This window comes from Trachinotus anak, unplaced genomic scaffold, assembly GCF_046630095.1.
Source record: "Trachinotus anak isolate AG129_WGS33_773 ecotype Australia unplaced genomic scaffold, CSIRO_AGI_Tana_v1 ptg000024l, whole genome shotgun sequence".
NCBI classification, from domain to species: domain Eukaryota; kingdom Metazoa; phylum Chordata; class Actinopteri; order Carangiformes; family Carangidae; genus Trachinotus; species Trachinotus anak.
In genome coordinates, this window is record NW_027273875.1 from 10482692 (window position 1) to 10508487 (window position 25796).

General features: G+C 38.6%; 1 protein-coding gene across 2 annotated transcripts in view; it reads right to left on the reverse strand.

The window, feature by feature from the left end:
• gabrb4 (gamma-aminobutyric acid type A receptor subunit beta4) overlaps positions 1-25796 on the reverse strand; it is a 48634-nt gene that overhangs the window by 19466 nt on the left and 3372 nt on the right. The window lies entirely within an intron of this gene.

Sequence of the window (25796 nt, forward strand, 5' to 3'; positions counted from 1 at the left end):
ATGAATCAAACATTTAGATTAAATTTAGTTCAATGAGAAGATTCCCTGAGTCCTTGTTTTTAAAATCTGCAGTTGTTTATTTGTTTTATGTTTTAATTTCAGGAACTTTTGACCGGTAGTGTACATAAACATGTTTCCTTTTTGCAGCCATGTAATGAGACTTTATTCCCTTTTGCATATAAGAGCAACCATGCTCTCGTTAGCATGCACTCCTCCCTTAGGTCATTTTTTTTTCAGGCGAATGATTCCACTCGTTCATTGGCAATGTAATGCTTCAAGTTTGACATTATCTTCAACTATACTGCTGAAAAATGGCACTTTTAAATACAGTTCTACTCATACACAGGCTACTCCTGCAGTGTACAGTGACAAAGCAAATTCAAATGTTCCTGCAGCTCAGACACTGTACGCAGAACAGAAAGTAAAGATCAGTTCCTCTGAGAAGCTTATGAAACAACACTGAGAAAATGCACTCATCCATACTAATTTCTAGGCTAGCAATTCATGTAAAGGAACAGGAAGAGCAAACCGTGCCTCATTTACATGATTACAGTACATGCTGTAGACATATAAACAGCTATGCACATCGACTCCCTTACATGTGCACTAAACACTGAGCCCACTACAATATTCAGACAACTTTAGGTTTACAAGGATTATCCATTCACAGTGCCCATGTAGCCGCAGTCACCGCAACCACCAGTTTCTTCAGACGTAATGTGAGACTGTACGATCATTAACCGATAAGAGACACAGATAAGCCTACACAAAACTGCATGCGTACAATAATCTTTAATAAATGATTGTCATGATAAATTTGTGCTAGGGTATTCCCTGAGCCTCGAGCTCACCCAGAGTTTATTTAGTTTGTTGGTGTCAGCTCTTTTCAGATTAGGTTTTATCCAAACAAACCCTGAAAATCAGCATCACACTACAGCCACAGTTCGTCTTTGGTGACCGCAGACAGTAACACAGAGGAGGCTGGAGACTAGAGTCAGTTTAAACTACATACAGCATTGCTTGATGTTTTTTTTTCTCTCTGTTCTTTACTCGAAACCTTTCCCAGCAAGCAGCACAATAAAGAGACCTGGCGCCCACTGCTTGAGAAGCTGTTACCCTGGGCAGTGGCCTTTGGAAAGGAATTATGATAAATTCTTCTCTTTCTATACATTTTTAGTCCTTAGCATCCTTAACACCCGTCCACATTCCTTCCCTCTTTGTACCACGTCAGCCTATCAGGCCACAAAACATGAACTGCTGACACAGAAAACAGAAGCAGCAGAAACAGTCCAGTGACTGGCTCACGTGGCAGTGCTGAATCAGTATATCCAGATAATGTTATAGTCGAAATGACATTAGCATAAGGATCATAAACAACACAGTAAACAGCTCTACTACAGTGTGGACTTTATTGCATCATATCATCACATTCACGAGGAAAAGAACCCATGTCCTTCCACTTCAGTGAAAGATGGAGGATGTTTATGCGTGTTTGGGTTTTTCCTGCTCCGTCTTTCCAGACGCCTCCTCTCCCCGCCTCTGTTTGTCTATGTCCTTTTCACTGACTTTCATAAATTCAGAGCAAAAGCAGCAGAGGCTAAGGCTATTTGTTCTTGAACATCTGTTTAGCTCATTTGTTTTTATGCTTTTTCTTATACTTAAAACTTGGCAAGGCCTCAGTCCCTACACAATCTTCATTTCACAATGTGAGTGTTATGATCTGTGAGGTACATTCACTGTGCATGAAGATTTGAACCTATTTTTGAAGTTCAAATAGCACCGTGTCACCAAGAATTTTTAAATATTTGGGAATAATGTGATATAGTTTTCACGTTTTTTGTGAAAATACCAGGGTTAGGTCCAGACAGTTATGGACCACTGTGACTCACGGAGAATAGGGCGTTTCATATCTGTGCTTAGCTGACAGATGTACCAGCACAGGTTCACAAAAAAGATAGATATTAAAAAATAAATAAAAAATAGTCGTCTTTAACCAGATCAGATCTACAACTTCTCAACTGAATCCTCTCAAAATACAAAGCATTGAAATGCAAAACGTCTGGGAACAAAAGATTGTGACAGTTACTGAAGACAACAAGAGTCATGGTGATGTTTAGAAAATGTATCAGAGCTTATCAGAGCCCATAAAGATTGACGATGTATAAAAATTCCTAATATAACCCTAATCTGTCCAAATACCATCACTGCCCTGAAATAAAAGATGAAAAGAGCAGGAAAAGGCTACGCAGCTATACCTCTAATTATTGGATATGGCTAAAAATACAGTCTAATCAAAGCTGTCAGTCTGCTCTTTACCTTCACTGACTTTAGTGTTTATCACTGTAATAACAACACAGACCCACAAACTGTGTATCTGTGTTACTTAAAGCATATAGCTCCTTCAGATGTATGAAATAAGAGAAGAATGAGAATGATTTGACCAGAAACATTTTGTTTGACAAAAATGTTTATTACAAACATTTCATTGTGCATCGCATCAGGGCATTTTAGTGTATTCCCACACTCCGAAACAAATATGAATAAAAGTAGAATGGGGTCGAAGGCACACTGACCTGGGACAATGGTAAATGGTTGAATAAGGCTTAAACATGTGATTTAACAAACACTTGTTTGCCTGCTTGACCAGATTCAGAAAACCTCCTGCAGGGAGCACCGCCAAGGACTGTTTGGTCTGTGTCTGCACCAAAACTATTCTCAAAACATCCCATTGCATGTAATTCAAGATTGAGGAAGTGTCTCTTACCTGTTCCAATGTTTGCACATAAAAAAAACCCTATCTACACTTACATCATATATATTGCATCATGCTTGAATTCACATGGGTTTTAAGTTGCTGTTGTGATGCAGCTTGCAAATATAATTGTACTGGCACACATGCAGCTCCTGGGCGTAAAAACCTGTCGCAGCTGTGTGGTGGGCAATTTATCTAAACGCTAACACATTGACACAGAACAAGTTAGTCGGGTTCTCCAGCTAATTTATGGTTTTCTGCAAATAAGTTATCATAAGAGGGTCATTACTTGTAAGCTTTGTAAGCTCCAAACGAAACAGTGTACTATCCTGTACTATCCTTACGATCCTGAGGTATTAGTGTCAGAAAATGCTCCCATGAAGCCTGAGGGCAGACAGTCGTGACTGTGCTCATCTATGACGCCACAGAGTTAAGATACATGTAAAATTTCTACTGTAAAACTCACCACTCAATTCAGCACTACTGAGTGGTGACAGTATGTGTATCAGATATTGAAAAGAATTTAAATCTGAAAACCACGAGGGTATGAAAAGGAGTCAGATCCGTTATTACTGTTTCGATAAACCCTGATTTATCTACTGTAAGTGGCTCAGATCACTTCTTTCTATGGGGCCCTTCCTGGAGATATTGGTTAATTATGATATTTCTCTTCAAATACTGGTACTGAAATATTAACCAGCAAACCACTTGACTGAAAAGGCCCATCTATCTGCTCCCTTATATTCTGTAATCCTATTTCTCCCCCCCACTCCTCCCACTACCACTAAATGCCCTGAAGCTTTGTCATATTCCCTGACCCATCTCCCATCTCTTTCTTAAAAAAAAAAAAAAAAAAAAAAAGGGGGGGGCGGGGGGGGGGGGGGGGGGGGGGGGGGGGTGTAAGGCCATTTTCCATCGCACTTTGTGAAGGCAACCAGTAACAGTTTTCCCCAGAGATGTCAAAGTACATTCGTTCGCGAGATGAAAACAGAACGTACCAAATCTCCCTCTCTTTCTCTCTCACTGCATATTCTGACCCTGCTTTAGTGAAACAGAAGCACTCACTTTGTCACCACAGCTTTCTCAAAATAAAACCGCTACCTGCACTTCACAAGTTGTGAGAGGTACAGCGCTCGTCTAAAAAAATCTTTAAATAAGCATTTCTCTGTTAATTTTCATTCAACATCGGAAACACGGCTAAGAAAATGCTTCATTTTTTCAACATTCAATTCTTTAAAAACAACACTAATAACTGATAAACAAAGTCATCTGTCTTTTTTATTAGTTTATTAAAAGTTGGATCTGGTAGTAAAGGAGTGAGAGAGTGAGAGAAAGAGCTCATGATGTCCAAAGCATATTGTCTGTGAATAACTAACATATCAGCGTGTGAACAGTTTCCTCTACTCTTCCAAAAAGCCACTGAATGTTTCAACCTGCTCTGGTCGAGTAGGAGCACAGATGTCTGGTGATGGGCTGGATATACATGTGTTACATTAAAACAGAATAGAGAAAGAAACAATATTAATTATTTACCAGTTTTGCCTCTTGACTTTGTGTGGAGCGCTGTAACACTGGGCACAGGGACAGAGATTTACTAAAATTTGACTAAACTAAAGGTGCCCTGTGATTTCTCGGTCACTAGTGGTGCAGCGGAGTAATGATTACATGTTCTATTAGCGTGCACATGAGAATGAACATTGAGTGGTACAAGTTGCTGGCAATGCTAGAAAAGCAAAAGTGCATGAACGATATAGGAGCGGGAACGATACTGTTAAGAGACAAAGAACTGTATCTTTGGTTGAGTGTTCCCATTTTAGTGTCTATTCATCAGTGTGTGAATGAACACTAAATGCTATCCAGATGTGCCTAAATTCAATAATTAATAATAAGAAGTTAGAAGCTTTAAGATATGATACAATTTTGGCAGTGAAATATGCTTATTTTCCTTCTTGCTGAGTTAGATGAGAAGACTGACACCCCTCTTCCACCTGTCTGGTGATATAAAGCTATAGCTGCCAGCCTGTTAGCTTAGCTTACATGTCCAAAGGGAACTACATCTAGCTACCAGCACCTCTAAAGCTCTCTAATTAACACCTTTTATATCTTGTTTGTTTAATTCCTATACAAACTGAAACATAAAAACAGCAAAACTGCAGTTTGACAGGGGGCTTATGTGCTGGGATATTTCTTGGCCATGAGCAGTAACAGAAGTCTTGTCCTCGCTGTGAGGTTGCCAGGCAACCAGCAGAGACTTCAGGTGTTATCTCTCAACAAAAGATGACACCCCATATTTCAGTATTATACCAATTATACCATAATTACTTACTATTCAATAATATATAGTTATAACATAGTGATCACACACTTAACCTCTTCTGTCCTGCTGCTGTTCTGTCACTCATGCCCATAGAGAAAGAAAATGCACAGTTTTGCAGTGTGAGTCATTTGTGTGATGACATTTTCTTACATTTTGTGCCACGCTCCTTGTTAGAAATGGTATTACCATGGCAACAAATCCACCATCCAATTGCCGTATTGGACAGGTATCTATCCATAACCCATTTATACAAAAAGCCTTTTTGTTTAGGCTGTGAGCATCGTTTGTCACCACATTTAGCCAGCCAGAAAGGAGACTCTCCATATGGTAGTCTTTGGATCACTCTAATGCAACAGAGGTGGTTATCATTAATTCACACTGTGAGAAATAACACAACAGTCAAGTCATCTGAAGCACACTCAATTCCTGTAGAGCTGAGTGACCAGGAAAGCTCAGCTGATGTTTTGACAGTCAGTGAAGAGATTGACCACCCTGTTCACACTGTTGTGTCCTTGCTAACAGGATATCTGATGAGTGGGCGTAAAATCTTCCAACCTGACACAGTGATAGAAGCTACTATTGTGTATCAATAAAAGAGATGTGACATTTGTTTCCTAGTCATCCACTTTCTGGTTTTACACACCCACTATCAGCAAAAAGGCTGCTTGGGGGTCGTTTACTTGGTTTGCTGCCTTGGCGTGCTTGGCGTTCCACACTTTCATTTTCTAACAGATACAGCTGTCTACAACTTTACCTGTGTCTAAGACTCCAAATGTGGATATCATTACCACATATTATCAAAGCATACATTATAAAGTATAATACTAATGACTGTGACAGTATCTTCGGGCAATCTATCTGAACTAAATGACCAGTTTAACATCATCTTAGAAACAAACAGTCATGATTAGATAATAAAGATATATTAGATACTAAAATGAAATGCAAATGAAACTGTTAAAATAAATCCTAAAAGCCAAGTTGATGTTTTACATTTATTGACTGTAAAGCAGGTTAAGAAAATATTATTTCAAGGAGTTCTGGAGGTTAGAGGCGAACATGTGTTCTAGGTTTTCCACTCTGTCTGTTTAAAGACAAAAATAAATCCTTAGAGAGCACCGCAAACTCTTAGTCACAAGTAAAAAAAAAAATCTGGGAGAGTGTGGTTAGTATAAACAACTGTAGCATTATAGCATGGTGTCAGTGTGAGGGCAGTTAGTGGGTGTCAGAATCAGTGCAGAGCCTACTGTAGTAACATGGGCCTAATGGGAAATGCCCCTTTACTTGCACTCTGAAACAAAATGCTGCAACATTTGCATTACATGGTTACTGAATAACTGTTAATGATCATTTTCACAACACCTGAGTTGGGCTTGTGTTTGGATGATCGGCCTGGATCTGAATCGGCCAGAAGAATTATTAGCATGGCTGGGAACTTTGCAATCACAGTAGCTGCTGTGTCCAGTGGATTCACCAGATGGTTCAAAAACCAGTCATACATCCTGCTGTGCTTATCATGTTGTCACTCCTTGTTGACAGTTGTTTTTTTTATTTAGCCTAGCCTTCCCCTCTTTTGCTTATTATCTTTGTATGCTGTCCTCTCGACTCCAACAATGTGTCGCCACATTCAGCTTCCAGTCTGACAGTCTTATCTAGCCTCAGGGCAAACAAGCTAAACCCATGTAGTGGGCGGCGAGGCTGCTCTATTTAATGTTCCCTTTGGTAAAGGCATTTCATAGCAGTAAGTTTGTAAGTTGTACCCCAACTTCAACTGAGGGCAGCACAGAAGTGTGACTCTGCGAGGACCAGATCATCTAACTGGTCGTCTTGATTTTCTAATCTGAGCGACCTACCACAGTGCTGTACCTCAGATATTCAACACCTCCGACACCCGGGATCTCTATGTGGTATAAATCTGATGAATGCATAAGAAAACATTTGATATTTGACTGTAAGGAATCAAACAGACTTAAAAAGCCAATCTATGTCCCTATATAGAGAATGTCAGCTGCACCTAGACTGTAAAGAATGCTATATTATTATACTGTCTAGTTAATGTGATTGCCCTTAGTCTGTCAGCGAGTGACCAGCTGGGTGCTTGCCAAAAAAAAAAAGCCTCATGGATTGGCAATAGCAGTCAAAGCTCCTACTGTGCACTACATAGTTGTTCCTCGGAGATTATACTAAACCTGTGCATTCCTCACAGATAACAAAGCATCATTAAACTGGGATTTTTTGAATGGAGTTTGGTATGACATTCTCCACAACGGACACGACAGGACAGGACACACCAGGACTGTGCCTACTCTGGCATTTGTTAGGGTAAACAGTGTTAATACTATCCTCATGTAATGTGATTTAAGATACGTCTGCCATCTGGATAATTGCAGGCTTTATCAGATGTAATGGGAGCAGGGTATTTGTGTACCAGGGTCTTTGCAGCGAAGAGAAACAAAGGAACACAGGCTTGTTTGTATACATCCTTCATCAGACTACTAATGTTTAATATACAACGTGGACAGAGAGAGTGTGTGCATGAGATCGAGGCTGACACTGAGCCAGAAGGATGCAGAGAGAGGCAGACCTTTCCAACCCATTGACCTCGAGACGGGTCTTAAAAGAAATCAACTGCAAAAGCACACATACAAAAAATAAATAATAAAATTAACAATTTAAAAAAAAGGATGAATTACTTTCTCTAGTAATAAAATGCTTGATCAGCCTGAGATCTGAATGTAACCACAAGAGGGCAACATAATGATATTCCCTCACTATCTCCACTGCTTATAAATTGGACATTTTAATAAATGAAGGAGCATAAATTACCAGCAAACAGGTGCTGAGATTAGGAGCTGAGTTAACTCTTTTGGCATATCTGGGCTGATTCTGTACTTGTGCCAAGAATAATGAGTTTTCAGCAGGTGAGCTCATTCATTGCACCCCACACAGCAGCGGCACGTGAGATCTGACTTAAGAGGCTCCTTAAGGAAGCTAAACAGTCAAAGATATGGTTGTGTATGGAATACATAGACAGGAGAAGCATTGCTGTCCCCAACCCCAGTGAAATCCTCATGATGTTTACATTCTATGTAAATATGGAGAGCATGAATATTCATTATTCTACAAATTTCAGTCTGGTGTATAAACACAACAAACTGGATGAATTTCATTAAAATCGAGGATAGTGTTGTCATATTATTCCACAGATCCTGTCAGTTTTAAAGCCCTCTGAAAACAAATTTGCTGGACAGCAAAGAAAACACCACTCTGCCTCTTATATAAAAACTCTGATAATCAACCCATTGCCTAGCAACAGAGGGTTCCATAGCAACTGTGCAGCATTTTCCCTACAGTGTTGCAAGAGAAGCATGATGATTTATCCATTCGAGTCTGTGTTTGCTTTTGTTTTCAATGGCTACTGCTCTCATGAAGCCCTTTTCTCAAGAAATTAACAAACACGACAGTATGTTGCGTCGCACTGAATTCTTCTCCCTGCATTTAATACAAAGGCCTCCTTCATTACTTCCATCTTGGCAGAGAGCAACCAAAACAATGGCAGCAAATGCTCAGGAAAAAAAAAAAGCATCTTTGACAGGCATCGACTGTGACTGAATGAAGACGTAGTGAGATTGACACCTTAAAATTCAATTATTGAACACAATGTTTGTGGCAGGTTTAATGAATTAAGCTCCACTGTTGTTCCGGTTTTCTTACATTGGTAAGAGAGGGGATGCAGAAAAACATATCTACCTTTGGTTTGGATGAATTTAACCTACCTAGAATTCTTGTTATTTAAGTCAGTAATCGCAACAGGTTACATGATTTTTAACCTGAAAATAGTGATAAAAAATAAAGATGGCTTGTAAATTACATTCAACTGTTTATGTGCTAACAATGTCCTTAAATACAAAGGTTTTATACAACATATAGATCATGTCCAAACACATGGCTGGCACATACATTACAGAGTATATGCCATCTAAAGGCTGATTACACAGGTGTAAATAAAACTGAAATGTAGATATCAATAATATCTGAGTAAACAGCAAGGCATATAATGCTTGTTGACTAGGTGGTGATATTAAATCAAGCAGATGTATTCATTTAGAGCACATTGAGAGGGAGGTAGGTCTACAGTTTTCATACATTAATGGACCACAAGGTTGTGAATGTAATTGTTTTTATAAATGATGCCATATAGGTCACTACAGGGAGCTACTGAAGTTGGCCACACTGGCCCAATTTATTCTTCCTGCACCCTCAAGACCTTAAATATCCCCACAGGCTCACAAACCTGTGTTCAATGCACAAGTCAGAAAAAGTCACTCAAAACATTTTGATGTCAGCTTCGCCTCTAAAAACAATAGTTTTGATTGCAGTTCCATAAAGTCCATAACATAAAGTTAGCAGAGGCAGACAGGCTCTTGTTTTGTATTGCCACTGATGCACAGTGATGAATGTGCTTTACTGTAAGACGACACTCCTACAAACAGCTCTCCACCACCAGCATTTCATAATCTAATAAATATTCTTCCATTTTCTGTACATGCTCCTGCTCTGGGTTGCAAGGAGCTGGAGCCTATATCCCAGCATGCACTGGGTGCGATGTACAGGTCACCAGTCTATTACAGGGCTACCACACATATAGACTGACAAACACATTCTCATGCACTGGCAATTCAGAGTTTCCAGTTCACCAAACCAGCATGTCTTTGGTCTGTGGGAGGAAACTGGAGCATGGAGAGGAAACCCACACAGACATGGAGGGAACATGCAAACTCACAAATAGAAAGATTTCACATTTGAACAGATTGGTGGACTGGATCCAGGACCTTGTTGCTGTGGGGCGACAGTGCTAACCACTGAGCCGCCATGACACCCTTATAAATATTCAAAAACACTTAAAAAGTTTCCACAAAATGACTGCACAATCGTCTCTCCTCAAACGTGGCCCCTGGTAACAGGAAACTACATTCAAAATAAAATGCTCCCTTTCTCTGTGACAGTAAAGCAGGTAAAACATTACAATAGTCTAATATTACTGCTCCACTGTCATGTGTTTACAATATACATTGAGCACATTTTGCCACTTAACCTTGAGTAATTAAGTATTTCAAACCTATATAAAAAAAAATATATATTTTTTTTTTACTGAGGTCTTCCACTTTTTGCATTTGTGCTTTTGACTTGATTAATATGTAATTTTATGTGTGTCCATTGTAGAGAACAAAAACAGAGAAGATAGAGAAATGCATCTTTTTGTAAATGTGTCAGATTGGCCTGGTCTCAAGAGCTGCATGCAGCCCAGCATTAAACGGCATTAATGCATTTGTATGGCTGATGAGGCTGATGAGGAGATGTACGAAGATGGAAATCACCAGGTTGATGCAGGAGACACACAAGGGGAGAAGTGTTGGTTATAAATTGTTTGACAGTGGTCAAGACAGAAGCCTTATTAAAAAGAAGGAAACACATTCGCATGTTTGCCTTTACTCATTTTATGAACAGAACAAAGGTCTTATTATCTAATAATCAAAGTCTGCTGTAAAAAGGTTAATGCCAGATATTTCAGAATAAATGTATTAATGTCCCCAGTGTAAAACCTACTGACTTGACACTACAATTCATTTTTGCAATCCTGCTTAATGTTTTTCTTTGGGCCTAATTGATTGTGCCATATATTTCCAACTTCAGTCATTTAACCTGGACACTTTCCATATCCTTTTATTTCTTTATTAATTTCTCAGCTTTACATAATGACATAATGAAATTGCCTTTGTGTTGTTTTCAGAAGACGAAAGTACAAAAGAAATCTGCTTCAAGTTTGCTCGACTCTTTGCTTGTCTCTTCCTTTTTGTCTTTAGCCAATAAGATATGATTATTGCCTTAAATAACTGCAGTACTACTTCAGTCCCACCATGAACAATCATTGCTAATACTGTATGTACCTGTGTGTACAATTCAAAAATAACTAGTCTACGTCTTTAAATTATTGATTGTGCTGACAAAAACATTGTTACCAAAAATGTGTTTTATAATCTTACAAAACCACTTAATTCACTGCAATAATGTTGCTTGATGCAGCTGCACGTTAATAACAAGCATGGAACAGTGAATTATGTTGTGTTTTCTTTTCATTATGATGATTATACTTTGCTACTTACTATTTTCTAATGTATATTATGGCATTTATTATCCATGTAGTTTTTGTTACATGTATTCTTCCCTCCTGAAAAGTGAAATCCCAGTCACTATGGGATCTTTGTGATTAAATAAAGGTCATATGGCATCACTGCAGCATTCACCATTGTCGGAGAGGAATAATCTAACTGTAAAATTGGTGGCACTAACTCTGCTGAGCGGCTGTGAATATGCAGAACGCTATTAAGGCAACTATGGATAAAGAAGCAGCGTGGTAAGATTATTGATTGCTGGTGAATAGAGGGAAATCATTAAAGCAGCTCTGGTACGAGGAGGGAAAAGGGACAGAAGAGAAGGCAAAAGAAAATGATGAGGTAAAACAGGAGAGCAGAGGCAGTTCATCACAGGAAGTCAGAGAGACAGAGGATAAAGTAAAGGTGGCCTCGTCTTATCGTCCTATCCTGTCACAAATCTTGGACCTGATATATGAAACCTACTTAGATTCCACACTAAAAACTGCACATGAACGATGCTTCCTACTTACATACACAGATTTTGTCAGTGAATTATGAAACACCGCACAAATTACCAGCAGACATTCATGCTCATAAATCACTATCCCAAGAGGAACATTATTAAAATACTCCAAAAGGATGAACATTGAATTAGAAGGTTTAGTTTAACTTTATCTATTTTAGTAGATTTTAGTTTAATTGGGTACTCATAAAATAAAATACTGTATAAAATTGTAAAGTTAATGACATTGTAATGTTTGAGATGCTACATAATCCAGTCCATTCTGTGAAAATGTCTGAACATGGGAGTAAAGCAAAAATGTATGCCCATTCTCTTTTAAGTTCAGGTCAGACAGTAAACAGCTTTAACCCACATGTTCTTCACTGAAGACAGTAAAAAGGATTTGGTCACAGTCAGATATAACATTATAATATCTCATAGTGATGCTCCAGAGCTGCATTTGACAGGTGATGCAGTGTGGAGACAGAGGACGGTGTGCACACAAGAGTCCTTTCAAACTAAAATTTAAGAAGAAAAGAAACAAAGACTCTTGAAGGTTAATTTCTTTATTCATAAGAAAAGAAAAAGGCAGCATGCCCATACAGCACTGGCACTTGTGTACCCACTGCAGGATTTTACCCTGCAGCCATTAGGAAACTATTGGCTAAAGAAGAGTATAATTCATTTAATAGTCCTTTATGCTCCAACTTATAATTTATTCACTCATAAACCTAATTTATTCATCAAGTCACAGATTGACAGTGTTAATCAATGCCATTAATTCCATGATCTTTTCTAATCTTGAAGTGAACATTTTTGAAAAATTGGACAGGTAGAAAAGCTAAAGATGTTTAGGTATGCTATTAATGAGCTATTAGAGTTTCTTTTCCTGAAATGACAGTTGTCTTTGTCTCTTTCAGCTGATGTCATGTCTCAGAGCTAATCTCCTGAGTAACCTTACATGTGTAGTAAATCCCAGTTACCTCAGTGGCACGCCATGTATTGGTAAGTCCTGCAGAAGCTGCCTGCATAATTATATTAACCTATGGTAATTATGTGTAGATCCTCTTCAACAATCATGGCTAATATGTCTCGGGAGAGTAGGATTCATGAATTAGTTCTTTATTAATATATTAATTTGTGACCGTTACACTAACTCTGGTGTGCGTGCAAGGAGTTTCTTTTTTGATCAAGCTGTTATGAGAAAAACAGCAACCACAGAATGATTTAGGACTATAGACAACCATTGACCCTGACATGAGAAATATTGAGGTGCGCTGGAAGCTTAAGTGTTCAGGCAGCAACAGTGAACCTGCAACATCTGGCCAAAGACCTTTCCATGTCATCCCCAATCTCTTTCCCCTCATTTTTCATTGTCATTTTGCTAATGTTGGCTATCAAATAAAGACACAAAATGCCCCCTGAAAATCTACATTTGTGACAGGCCATGAATTTTGGGTTTTGCCTTTACATAAAACATAAACATAAACATAAATTATGGCCTGCAAATTTCATCGTATCTATGTAGTTATTACCATAAAAAATTGCCAAAATAAAACATACAAATTTAAATAAAAAATGCAAAAACAAATACTACTAATACTTCTGCACTGCCATCTAGAGTTTAGGGTTCATTTATTTGCACATGAAAATATGATACACCAAAGAAGCAGAGAAAGTCACATTGTGGAGGTGAGATAAAAAAAGAAACACAGAAAAACATCTCACCTCAAACAAAACAAAGAAAAGACAACAAGACAAACAAAAGTCAACAGAGCCGGATAACAGACTCTAAATGACAGACTTAAAAACAAGGAAAAAATAGTGTATCAAAAACAAAACGCATAAATGTAAAGTTAGGAAAACAAAATAAACTCACACAGACCAATGGGAAAAGCTGAAATCAAAAGGAAAAGTGACAGTGTGTGCTAGTGTGCATTCAAAGACTCAAAGGAAGAAGGACGGTGACGGAGGGAAACAGAGGTGTGTTGTGCTACGAGATGAAAAACTTCAGTCAGTTTCGCCGTCAGTCAGTCAGATACATACATCTATATTTGAACTGTAGAGGTATGAAACCTTGTCGACAAACTGGACGGATCTATTCTATGGATTCCTCTGTTTTAAAGGAGACCAGACATAAATATAAATGATGTACTATGTGAAAACTTTGTAGCTAGTAAATGATGGTAGTCCAGAACTGGTTGATTTTCTCCTTTAGAAATAAATATATCATATGTCTGACATATACGGAGGTCCTGCTATAAAAAGGCAGAATATCTGACTATTTGGAGACCATCATGATCATGAACCACATCAGCAGAAAAGCAGGTTGACGTAATAACACATGTTCAAGTCATTTCTAAACGTTTGCATAGCAGTCTTTGATTGAAACTGATGACTCAATAAGAGCAACCACAGCGTACCCGCAATGTCAAAGCCATAATGTACCCACCTTGCAAAAAAAAAAAAAAGAAATCTTGAATAATGGATCATTTTTTGAAAGCATGCACTTAAAAAACAGCGCCAACAAACAGCCAGAGACATAAGTTCTTTACTTCCTGGGTTGACAAAGCTCAGTATTTTGAGCTTTGGGCTTGTTGTTAGTCAACGTGCATTATTCTGGCCAAGCTGTTTCTGCAGTGTGCAGTTGTTACAGGGAATAGATTATACATCATAAATGTGCAGTATGTTGGTAACAAGTAAGTATCTGTGCACAATAACTATTACCACCCTAAAACTGTCTAAATACATTAACTTCAAAATGTTACCTAAAACTCTAACCACGACAGTTTGGTTAAGGTTTGGCAACTTAAACAACTTGGACTTGTACATCACTCGATTTCCTGCACTGACCCTGGAAGTTACCGTTCATAATCACTGATGTTGTGTTTAACTGATAAAACACAAAATGGTGTTGAGGTTATTTTCTCTATTCGAACACCTTAGAGTGCTCTATCATGTTTATACTGTAGTCTACACGGATGCAGAAGTAGGCCTACTGTTGTCATGGTTACCTGTAGATGAGAATACACCGTGCGTTGATCCAGAAGGGGAACTAAACTGCTGACCGGAGCGTACCATTTGTCTGAGGTTTCCTTTTCTATGACTTTAATGGATCAGAAATGCGAATTTCCCATGTCTTTAAATGACTTTGTAATTTCAAAGCAATCAGGACACAAAATATTACTGCATATTTTAGACACGAGGCGGCATATGGATTAAAATGACATCAAATCTTTTTCTATGTTGCTAAATGTGTCTGTGTATGCTGAGCCATCACATGCTAATTAGAGAGTGGTACAACCTCTACATATTAATACAGTAGAAACAGGCAAAACATAGGAAAAAAATGCAACAATAAAGGCCAATTACTATATAATAGTCTGATCTTAAGTGTATTAGTACAGGATAAGTCTTAAGTCCAGTTTAATATTTTTTGATGTTTTTCTGATATTGTTGATTACAGTATCTCCACTCTACCATCTTGTTTTTTCCTCCAGCCCTGCATGACGCTCCCATTATTTTTATGTGGAAACCTGGTTTATACAGATGACTGTTGGGGTTCAATAATGAGATAGGCTTTTAAGCACATTTCCTGGTAGTGAGGCTGACAACATCTATCTCCAGATGCTGTAAATGACATTTCTTTCCTTGTTTATCTATGTGAAACAATTGGATAGCTGCTGCATTTTGCCCTTGGCCAGCCTATCCTGGCCTTGTGAAGGGCACACCTTCCATCAATCAGTGCAGGTTCAAAAAGTGACTCAGGAAACAAAAAAGAAAAGAAAAAGACCAACGTCTGACCTAGAGTTTTTGTACTTTGTAGTCCACTGCGATACATTCTGGTGCAATTCCATCAGCATTTTTCTCCTTCATTTCAAAGTTGCTGAAAACAACACTTTGAATGGGAAGATGAAGTATGTCCCCTCTCCTGCATGCTATCTCTCACCACCCTTGCCCCCCTCTGCCTGCCTACATACACACCTCATTTAATTCAAATAGAAAATCTAAGTGAAGGGAAAAGGGGAAAGTGCCCAGCTTGAGCATTTTTCCTGTGTTTCCTCTGCAATAAATCACTGGGCGTTCTCTCTTCATCAGGATAGATATCACTTGTACATGCCCCAACATCCATCCTGGGATTCTGACAACACACTCCTGTTTTGCGCTGAATAGGCATTACTTTGAGACTGAATTACGATGGCCTGTGCTATCAGCCCATATGCAAAACAGCCCACCATTTGACATGTGGCAGCGCACAGACTAAGAGATTGTCCTCAGTATTGCAAAAGTGTCCACTGGTCTTGATAGAACTGCTTCCATATATATCATTTAATAGCTGCGGCTGCCAAATGCAGGTTGCATCTGATGTCCTGCACGCATCCATCAGCGGTCATGTTCACAGAGGGTAACATTGTGTGGGAAGTGATTTCTGTAAATAGCTGCACACATGTGAGAACAGCATTTACTCTGTTATCTCACAGGACACAAAGGATATCCTAAGCTCAATTACTCGTACATTACATACAGTATAATACATTATAACTGAATATAAAGCGCTGCAGCTCCTGCTTTTACGCACATGCCCAGGCTTTCCCTTTCATATTCGGTCAATTAAGTGTCTATTCTACTCACCAGGCTCACTGCAACTGATCTGCAGTTTCATGGCTACATTTACTGCTTTTCCATTACAAACAAGATCAAGCTGCAGCTGGGACTCATTTGGGTCAATGGAAAATGAGATCAGTAAAACCCAGGCTGCGTATGGCAGACAGGGACAGGTGACCATACTTTGATGACATGGCTGCAGGCTGAACTGGCACTGAGCTGCATCAGACCGGTAAAATGAATGCAGCCAATAGCTGGAGATCAGGTGCTTACAGTTATGGCCACAAGCTGCATTACATATAGAGTCTGGCTCTCACAACCCCATGGTCCTGGCACCTATTGGTGCTATTCAATGATCGACATTGTTAAACTGCAAAATGTACGCTAATGCTCCTACAGTTGGAACCATTAAAGGCTCATTTCAGATTCCTCTACGGTATATTGTAATAAATACCCAATAAATAACCATAACAGAGCTTTAAAAGACAGTGGTCCTGTTGTTCAGAAACATGGATTTGACATTATGAGCATCTATGGAAGCAACATGACTTTCAACATACTGTGCATTATCTGGCCATCAGCTGAGGTTTAAGATCAGTTTCGCACTAAGTGGTTTCAGACTTCTGGACCCCGGTGTAGACAGTTTAATATTTAGTGTACATGCACAATGTATGCAGAACCAAAGCAAAGCAAACTGGGCCTTTAACATACAAACATAGAAAATTCAAATTCCAAATACTCCTGACATCATTTGTTGTCCTATGTAAAGCACTTTGTTCTCCTTTGTTGTTAAAAGGTACAATACAAGTAAACTTGTCTGTTTTGCCTAATGATATAAAGTTTTCTTCTCCTTTTCAGGGGCAACCTGTTTTGCACATTTGAACACACAAAATTAAATGAAACCCCTAAATCAGACTCGTCTAGAGGTAAATTACGTTTTTTTTCCCTATTCAATCACTTCACATAAAATTCAAATGTCTTTTTTGGAGCGATACAACGACCAAACAGGATCTTGACAGGATCATGAGATCAAAACCAACGGCAACATTTCTAAAGGAAACTGTCCTCCTGTAAAACGAGCCCATAGGTCATCATTGCAAACAGCTTATTATGACCCACAGTTACATTTTATTGTTCATTGTTTCCTGTGTGAAACTGACAGTGTTATCTCTTTTGACCATGACCGTTAAACAATGTTAATGTTTATCATTGTAACCACAATGATGAAGTCATAGTACTCAAGTTGCTTAAGGTGCTTAATTTAACCCAAAATGAAGCACCGAACCCAAACCACGATCTTTTCCTAACCAAGTAGTTTTTGTGCCTAAACCTACTGGAATCACGTCAATGTCTGGTGTTGTGATTTACATTATTAATAAACTGACAATTAACAGGACTTCCTATTGGAGACCAATTGGGTGTTTAAATGAGGCTTTTCCGCCAAAATAATTTTAATGAATAGAGGGGAAAAATGCTCTGAAACAGAAAATGCTCCCAGGACCCCGGAGAACCCATCAGGGACTCTCACAGTCGCCTCTTTTGTCTTTTTGTTTTATTCTCAGTGGAATTATTACTGCAATTTCACATTGCTGTGGCATTATAGTTCTAGGACATGTTCTTTTCTATCTTCACTCTGTAAAAAGGTACACAGGTGAACATTCATTAATACCTCTTGTACAGAAACATCTTCCCTATCCACATGTACCTCAGACGCCTTTCATTCGAAGCTATCCAAAATAATCACAGATCAGATTATCACTTGTGGTTCTGAGCAGTCACGTGGATTTCTAAATGTGCAGGGCTGGCTACACCAATAGACAACACTTCATAAATTTTCCCAGTACAGCACCTTCTGTCAGACATTTACAGGCTCTCCAGTTTCTTTTACATCCTGTTTATGCACATCTACAGTATGTTCGGCAAAATTCATTTTCTCTCTGCTGCACAACGGAATACCATTTAAGACACACTAAGCCAGTATCACTGTTTATTACATCAGACAAGGACAAAATAAGGAAGGAGAGAAGCTGAGGGAAGCATCACCAAACTGTATTTGTGCTGATAATCTAAAATATTTTTCATGTTCAGTATAGGAAGGAGAGGGAGACAATGTAAATGCTGAGATAATCAACAACCGCCACAAAGAAGCTGAATCGCATGAAACAGACCAATGCACTACATTTACGACTTACAGAGCAGTCTATATTAACACTATAATATACATCAACTCCTGCTATGCACCATATTCATTAACACTGAGCCACTTCCGGTTTAAATCTTTCATTGTATGTTCATGTACAACACTGTCGCTTCCAATTAGTCTTGTAAGATTAAAAAAAACAACAACATTAAAATAAACTGTTTTTCATGCTTTTGCAAACTTCACCTAGTGTCACAAACTTTCCAGTTTCTGTTTGAGAGGCTCCCTATGTGAACAAATAGACAGCAAAATACTGCATCATCCTGCCTGTCACAACCCGACTGTAATTGGAGGCTGCAGTGGTCCAATGTCTCCTCATTGTCCAAATTATATAAACTAAATCACCTGTTGACTTTTTAATTACAATTGATGGGTAGACACAAAGACCTTTCTTTTTCTCTGGATTTTCTATGTGATGAAGAAAAGAAGATAAATGTGTATTTCAATCAGTTACAAATCCATTACTGAGTGATTTTTCCCTATAATGCTGCAGGTAGTGTCTGTTGTATGTACCGTACATTGATTAAGAGGAGATGAAATGTGCAGATGTTCAGTGTAGCACCTCCAAATGTGTTGATGCAAATGATTTGCATTTAAAGTGTTTTAAATCTTTTAATTCAAATCAAATTTAGGAGAAAAACTAACTCTTTATTTTGTATATATTTTGTTCTGCATGCGCCAATTTCACTATTGAGCTTAGCCTGACCGAAGCCTAGTCCGATATGCATTGATATGCATTATTTTAAAAAAACACAATCCCTCTTTGACTACAAGCTATACTCTTCATTATCAGCACTTGTTTGAACACGTTTTGCCATGTTATGTACCAGACATGTACAGTCTACTGGTCAAAATATTATTAAAAAAAGATCCCAACACAACACCTTTAACAATATACTGTATGTATCCAAAAGATTCTGCAGTGCAGAGTGTACATAAATACGATCTTTTCTGAATTTGCAGTTCAGAAATGCCTCAGCAGGAAGACTGGCATGTTCACAGCATTTGTGATATGTCACCCTTCATGCTTTGTTAATGGTGGAAGCTGAGCTCATAAAACCCACTCCTGCAATGATGACAGCTTGATTTGAAATATGTCCCCCCAGAAGGACGAATGTGTGAATGAGGTGAGAGCTGAGCCGGGTCCTCTTATATCTTCCAACTGACCTGACGTCACATTTGTTTTCTGATTTTTCTCAATTATAATAAGTTCAATGCAGTGAATTTCTTTTGTTAGAATCCTGAGCAAGTCTGCACGCTGGTGGTTCATTATTCAACATGTTTCCAGTTCCCATGCACAAATCAATAATGGCAACAGAAGAGGGTGTCAGACCACCCTGCCCTTTTTCCTGACCAACAGCACAAACCTACTCAGCACAGTCCATGGCTCCTGGTAGGAGGAGCACGTAGGCAAACAAATAATCTCTGACTAGATCACAAGCAGAAACATATATGTGACCACAAACCAACTGGCTTACCTAACTGGCATAAGTAAAGGACATCACGGCTTTAGTGATAAACAAACTATGCAGTGATTGGCATCTGTGTCATGGCCATGGGCAGTATTTTTAAATCTGGAAACAAGAACAAGAAGTCTTTTCATGCACACAGAGATAATGAGCAGAGAAGACACGGCTGTACAAACAGAATGAATACAAAATTTGTCTTGAAATGTCACGTTACAGCTAACACTAAAAATGTTATAAAACTGATATATGGTGTGATTATAAAGCTCAATATAATGTACACATTGTTCTTTAAATAAAGACTAATAAAACATTCATTTTTATGTTGTTGTTGTTTATAAAAATAATTGAAACAATCATCTACTACAAGGTAAGACTTGTAAATGTGATATTTGTAAAGGTATTGAGAGAATGATTAATAATGAAATGGGCCTCTTATGAAACTGATTTAGCCAGGTCATGTATTTCGTTTCTCTACCTAATAAATTTATTCAGATACAATTTATGGGTCATCACTTTTATAAAAGCCACTTCAGCATACAGCATAACATCATGTACATACTGGGGCCGTGTGTCGGAGAAACCGCACCATGTATTTCAAAGATGGGCTGTGTTATTTGTAGTTGTGATTTCATTGTAGTGGCGCACAACTTGACAGAGAAATAATCATTTGATGCAGAGACATGCAGGGTCTCAAGCACTCTTGAATGCCTACGTGTGTGTGCATGCATGCAAGGCAGTGTGAATGAGAGAAGGGACAAAAATCTGAGATGGAGGGAGGAATGCAGAAAATATGAACGAACAGTATTTTGAGCAAAAAATAAAATGGGTCTGCTCGAGACAAGAACATGGTTGCAGTGACATTTTGTCCAGATATACAGTCATTATTGAAATAGCAATTCGTTTCTGATCTATCACATATTTGTTCATATACGTTAAGATAACATGACACCCTCCTGAAAAAAACAAATACATTACAACCCATAGTTAATTATGACGGTAGCAAAGAAGGAAGTCAGGCGACGTAGTATACAGAGCGACAAAGTCCACATCAGGAGGAGGCTGGGGTGGATGGATGGGTACCTGTCATTGTTTTAACTGTTACCGTTCCACTACCTTAACTGTGTATTTGTTATTGTAACCATGACGACGAAGGCCATCTAACCATAAGGAAGCACTTACTTTAACCTGAAATTTTCCTAAACATAAGCAGGTAGTTTTTGTGACTGAACCTAACCAGACCCTGACTGTTCCATACGTTTAACTACAGGTTTATTACTATGACAAAGGTCCAGTAGGCCTGCTGCCATAGGAACGCTTTTACAGAAGACACTCCATCGGGTTGAATAAGAGGGCAGGTACGAACGATGAATGTGATGAATGTAATGTGTAACATACTGTACATGTCGCCAAACACTAGGTTAATATGAGACTCTATTTCTCTGCTGCTTTCTTAATGTGCCTGCCACAAAAAGCTCAAGTTAAAGAAGCAGTGTGTAGGATTTATGGGGGTCAATTGGCAGAATACGTCTGATCAAAACCTGATATAACTTATACCTCTGTGCTATTGAATTTCTTGGAAATCCAGATGCATCATCGAAAACGTCTCTGGTTCATTTGTCTCAGCTGGGAAAACTAGCAAAGCAGTCGCAGAGCATTTTCAGGATAACCCAGGCATGGGACTGAGCAGCAGCCAACAGCAGATATACCTCAACAATATGATATGTTGAACTAAATAGCAGGAGACCACTGCAGGAACTCCAGTGTAACAGGAAGCTGGAGGTTCAGGTGATCAGGGGTTGATAATATGAAAGGTTTAGTCCCCCAAAGGCAGGTAAGGGGGTTGTGGAGATTTTCTTTGATTTGCAAAAAAACACTGCGTTGACATTACAATAGGAGGCATTGCAGGACTGGTCTATCTCTTTGTCAGTATGATAATTAAGAGGCAGCTGAGCTGACAGCAAGACCAAGCAGGACCCTATTGTGCACGTTACATCTTTGTGAAGTAGGTAGTACAGCAGGGTCAGAATCTGAAAAGGCTTCTTTAAAATTGCCATAGTAGTTTACCATGCACAAAAAACAACCTGAGCTCAGGTGGCCTCTTTTGATGGCTATGATTTTATCTTTCTGTGACTCCCGAGCACGTCCCAATATGTGTCATTCACTTCTTCCTTTTCAGCCACACTCAAGTATGTTAAAACTCTTTAGCACCTGATCCAGGTGCTCTGCCATTGATGGGCGGCCTCATTTTAATGCCATTGAGGCATTAAAATGAGGCCTAACCCTAACGTGTGGCCGATTACATGTGCATATTTTCAAATTACTGATGATGATGCCCCAGGCCAGCCTGTCTTAGATCAAACACAACACAAAAGTTTTAAAAGAGTTACAGTACTCCAACTTTGTAACTCTGGACTATCAATAAGTGCTTGATAGGCTTGGTGGTTTCAAGATCAGCCCCTCACAGAGAATATCATACACACAGTGTCCTATGTCCTAGAGTCTCAGTCTCTCTTCATACCCCTTACAAGCATTAGTTCTCTCCATAAATGTACTGTTACTAATAAACAGCACCATACTGCCAAGTAGCCCATTCATCCTTGCACATCCCCTTGAATCATCTGACTCACCATCTAACACACCATTAATATAATCGAACTGCTGAAACCCACATGATTTTCTTTGCTTTTGAACTAGCGTTTCCAAGGCTGGTCCTGGACTCCGAAGTAAAAAATGAAATATTTCTGCTCAAGCCATGTCACATTTTGCCATATGTAATTTACACCTTTGTTTTTGCCCTAAACAATGACCAACATACATTCCCAAAGTGAAACAAAGACAGAGACTTCATGTTGATGACAAAGGCAGAGTGTCATGCAAACACGTTTCCTTTCTCCTGTCACAACATGTCTTTTATTTCAGGTACTGGATTAAGTAGTAGTAACAATAGTAGTAACTGTTTTAAATTTACACTCTTATATACCAGATGACTTGCAAATAACCAAAGTACAGAGTAGCCTGATATAATACAGAGGTATAAAAAAGATGATACTCTCCTAACCAGGTCAATGCAATGCTCTGGTTACCTTGCTGAATCTGAATCTACGTAATGCATCATTCAGGTCATATGGGGGTTGTGGTCTATGATTCAGCTCTATGACTGTAAGCAACTTGGAAGTTTCAACCAAGGGCTACAATCCAAACAAACAGATAACAAAAGAGAAAAAACAGATACACCATTTACATCACAAAGCCTCAAGTTGCTCTGCATTTCTTTTTAAGAAAATAGGTGAAATAAGTATAATTGCAATTCAGCTCCTCTGCAAAATCCCAAATGATGGGATAGTTGCCATTTGGGTCTGTCTACCAGTTCAGATTTCTATATCTTGAATTGCAGTTTGGCTCGCTCTTCAATGGGAGAAGAGGGCAGTGTCTGAACAGAGTGACTGCAGAGTGGGCTTTTTATCTGCATATACCGGTGATAAGGCCACCACACATCAGGAATATCCTATGGCATCACTCTTGGCAACCTGTTTCTGATCATTCAAACCACAGGGGTACACCTCTGACTTAGTTTTTATTTCAGATGTGGGTGTTGGCTCAGCTGTTACGGAAGCACAGTCAGTGTCCAGAACTGTGCTAAATTAAAACCCTCTTTGTTGAATCTCGAGAACTGAAGGTCGTCAGCAGTTGTGTCACGACAGAAGTAGCTGACTGATGTTGGAAATATCAAGACATGATGGACTACAGCTCCCTGGCCTGAGGGTAAAGCACAGCTACTCTCTGCCTGGGACACTCACTCTTCAAAACTTCCTCTACCCACTCCAATGAATTCACAGGCTGCTAGACAATAGTGGGTTACAACCAGCAAATCTTTAACCAGCCAACACCAACATAGATGATAATAATAATTTAATCTAGAACCTGAAATAAAAAGATTTCCCATTCATTTAATGACATTTTTGCTTTGAGTTTACAGCAGTGTAAGCGATACATTTGCTGTTCTATATAAGATGTGGCTACTTCAAGCATTGCACAGTGGCAAATTAATGCAGGAAACCAACTCTGTCAATATACAAAAAGTAAGAATATGATTCATTTTCTTTCTCTGTTGCAGATAGGGCAATAGAAGCCAATCTTCCCCTTTGTCTTTATACAGGAAAATACAGTATCTATGCCTCTTTCACCCAATCATATATCCAAAATTCATGTGTAGTTTGATAATTGTGAACAAGATGTTTGTTTTGCACTGTGTTGTTATAAGTGAATGAACAGCAATGTAAAGTATCTGCTAGTTGTTTGGAGTAAAATATGTGCTCTCTGATCTGCTTTCATTTGTGAGCTGTACTGTCGTTGGTGAGGACAATAAAGACCAGTTCAAACCGGACAAAACTCTTTAAAGTAATTTTGATGCAGTTTGGGAACTGTTATTAAGGCACAATTCAAAACGCAAATGAGAAACACAATCAGTTGGCATTTGCAAGCACCAACTACATGGCTGCATAGTTACATTAATGGAGCAAGTAATGTGTGAAAATGTTACAGAGACAATTGTTTGCAATTGAGTGATGTTTAATATTAAATTAAAAAGGTCTGGACCTTGTTAGACAATAACCAAATTAAATAGTCTGCAAATAGCATATTCCTAAATGTGAAAGGTTCAAAACGACTGTTGAACATCATAAGTTTGTTTCAGCAGTTGGAAACAAAGTGAATGAGACATTTCTTTGCAGCTTATTTCCTTCCTTCTGATTCTTGAAACAACTCTGGAATGACAGCACTCCAAAACACAATGAAGACATAACTTCAACTATAACATATTTTTATAATGGCTAACATCAGGCTAACATAGTTTGACACATAAGCCTTCATCAGAGCTTCTGTTTTTGGCAGAGCAGCCAACCAGAGGAAGGTTATATGAGGAGGCGCACCTGCTATATGTTTTTCAGTGCTTGCTCTCATCCTCATCAAGCGTGGTGTAGTCACAGGACTGACAGGCTGCTGCCTACAGCCAATTTCAAAAGACACTGGTGAATAATATATACTTACTAAGCACCATTTAGATTGTACCTGTTGAATTTAATAATGATCATAAATAATGTGCACACAGTGTAAATGTACGTGCGATACACCCAGTTTTCTAAACATATTATGATAGTTAGCAGGAAAAACCAAAGTGCCACTGTGAATAAGGATATGTGAAGTTCTTGATGAACATCATCATGTGCCATGTAATCATTTAATGATGTTGTTTAATGTAGTCCAGCTTTTGAATACGTAACCTGGCTGCATAGCACACTCAGATATTTTGTAGGTGAGTCATGCCACATAGTCACTATCTACCATTCATTACAGTTTATTTTTGAATAAGTTGAATGTCACACCTATTGTTTCTGACTAATCTTTTCATTTGATTCAACAAAAACATAAGCATTTGACAAACTAATAGAGGAGCAATTTTAAGATTTTAAGTAATTGTGGCTAAAAATGAGATGTTCGTTAATTTTGGTTCTTTTCGACTTTGTTGTGGTGTTTGCTCTGTTAACCTGCCCTGGTGGTGTAAAGCCCTTGTTCTTTTTTTCAGGCAGTAACTGTAATATATGACCTTTTTTTTTTTTGAACTCCCAAATTTTTTTCCTTTCATTTTACATTAGAGTATCCCTGTAATTAGCTAAGTCATTAGCAATCGGATAGTTCAAAACACAAACTATTTTTATACTGCTTAACATCTGTTGTTCTTCAGTAGCTTCAGTAAAACAATCAAGCCAAATGACATACACTAATGACTTGTCCCCCACG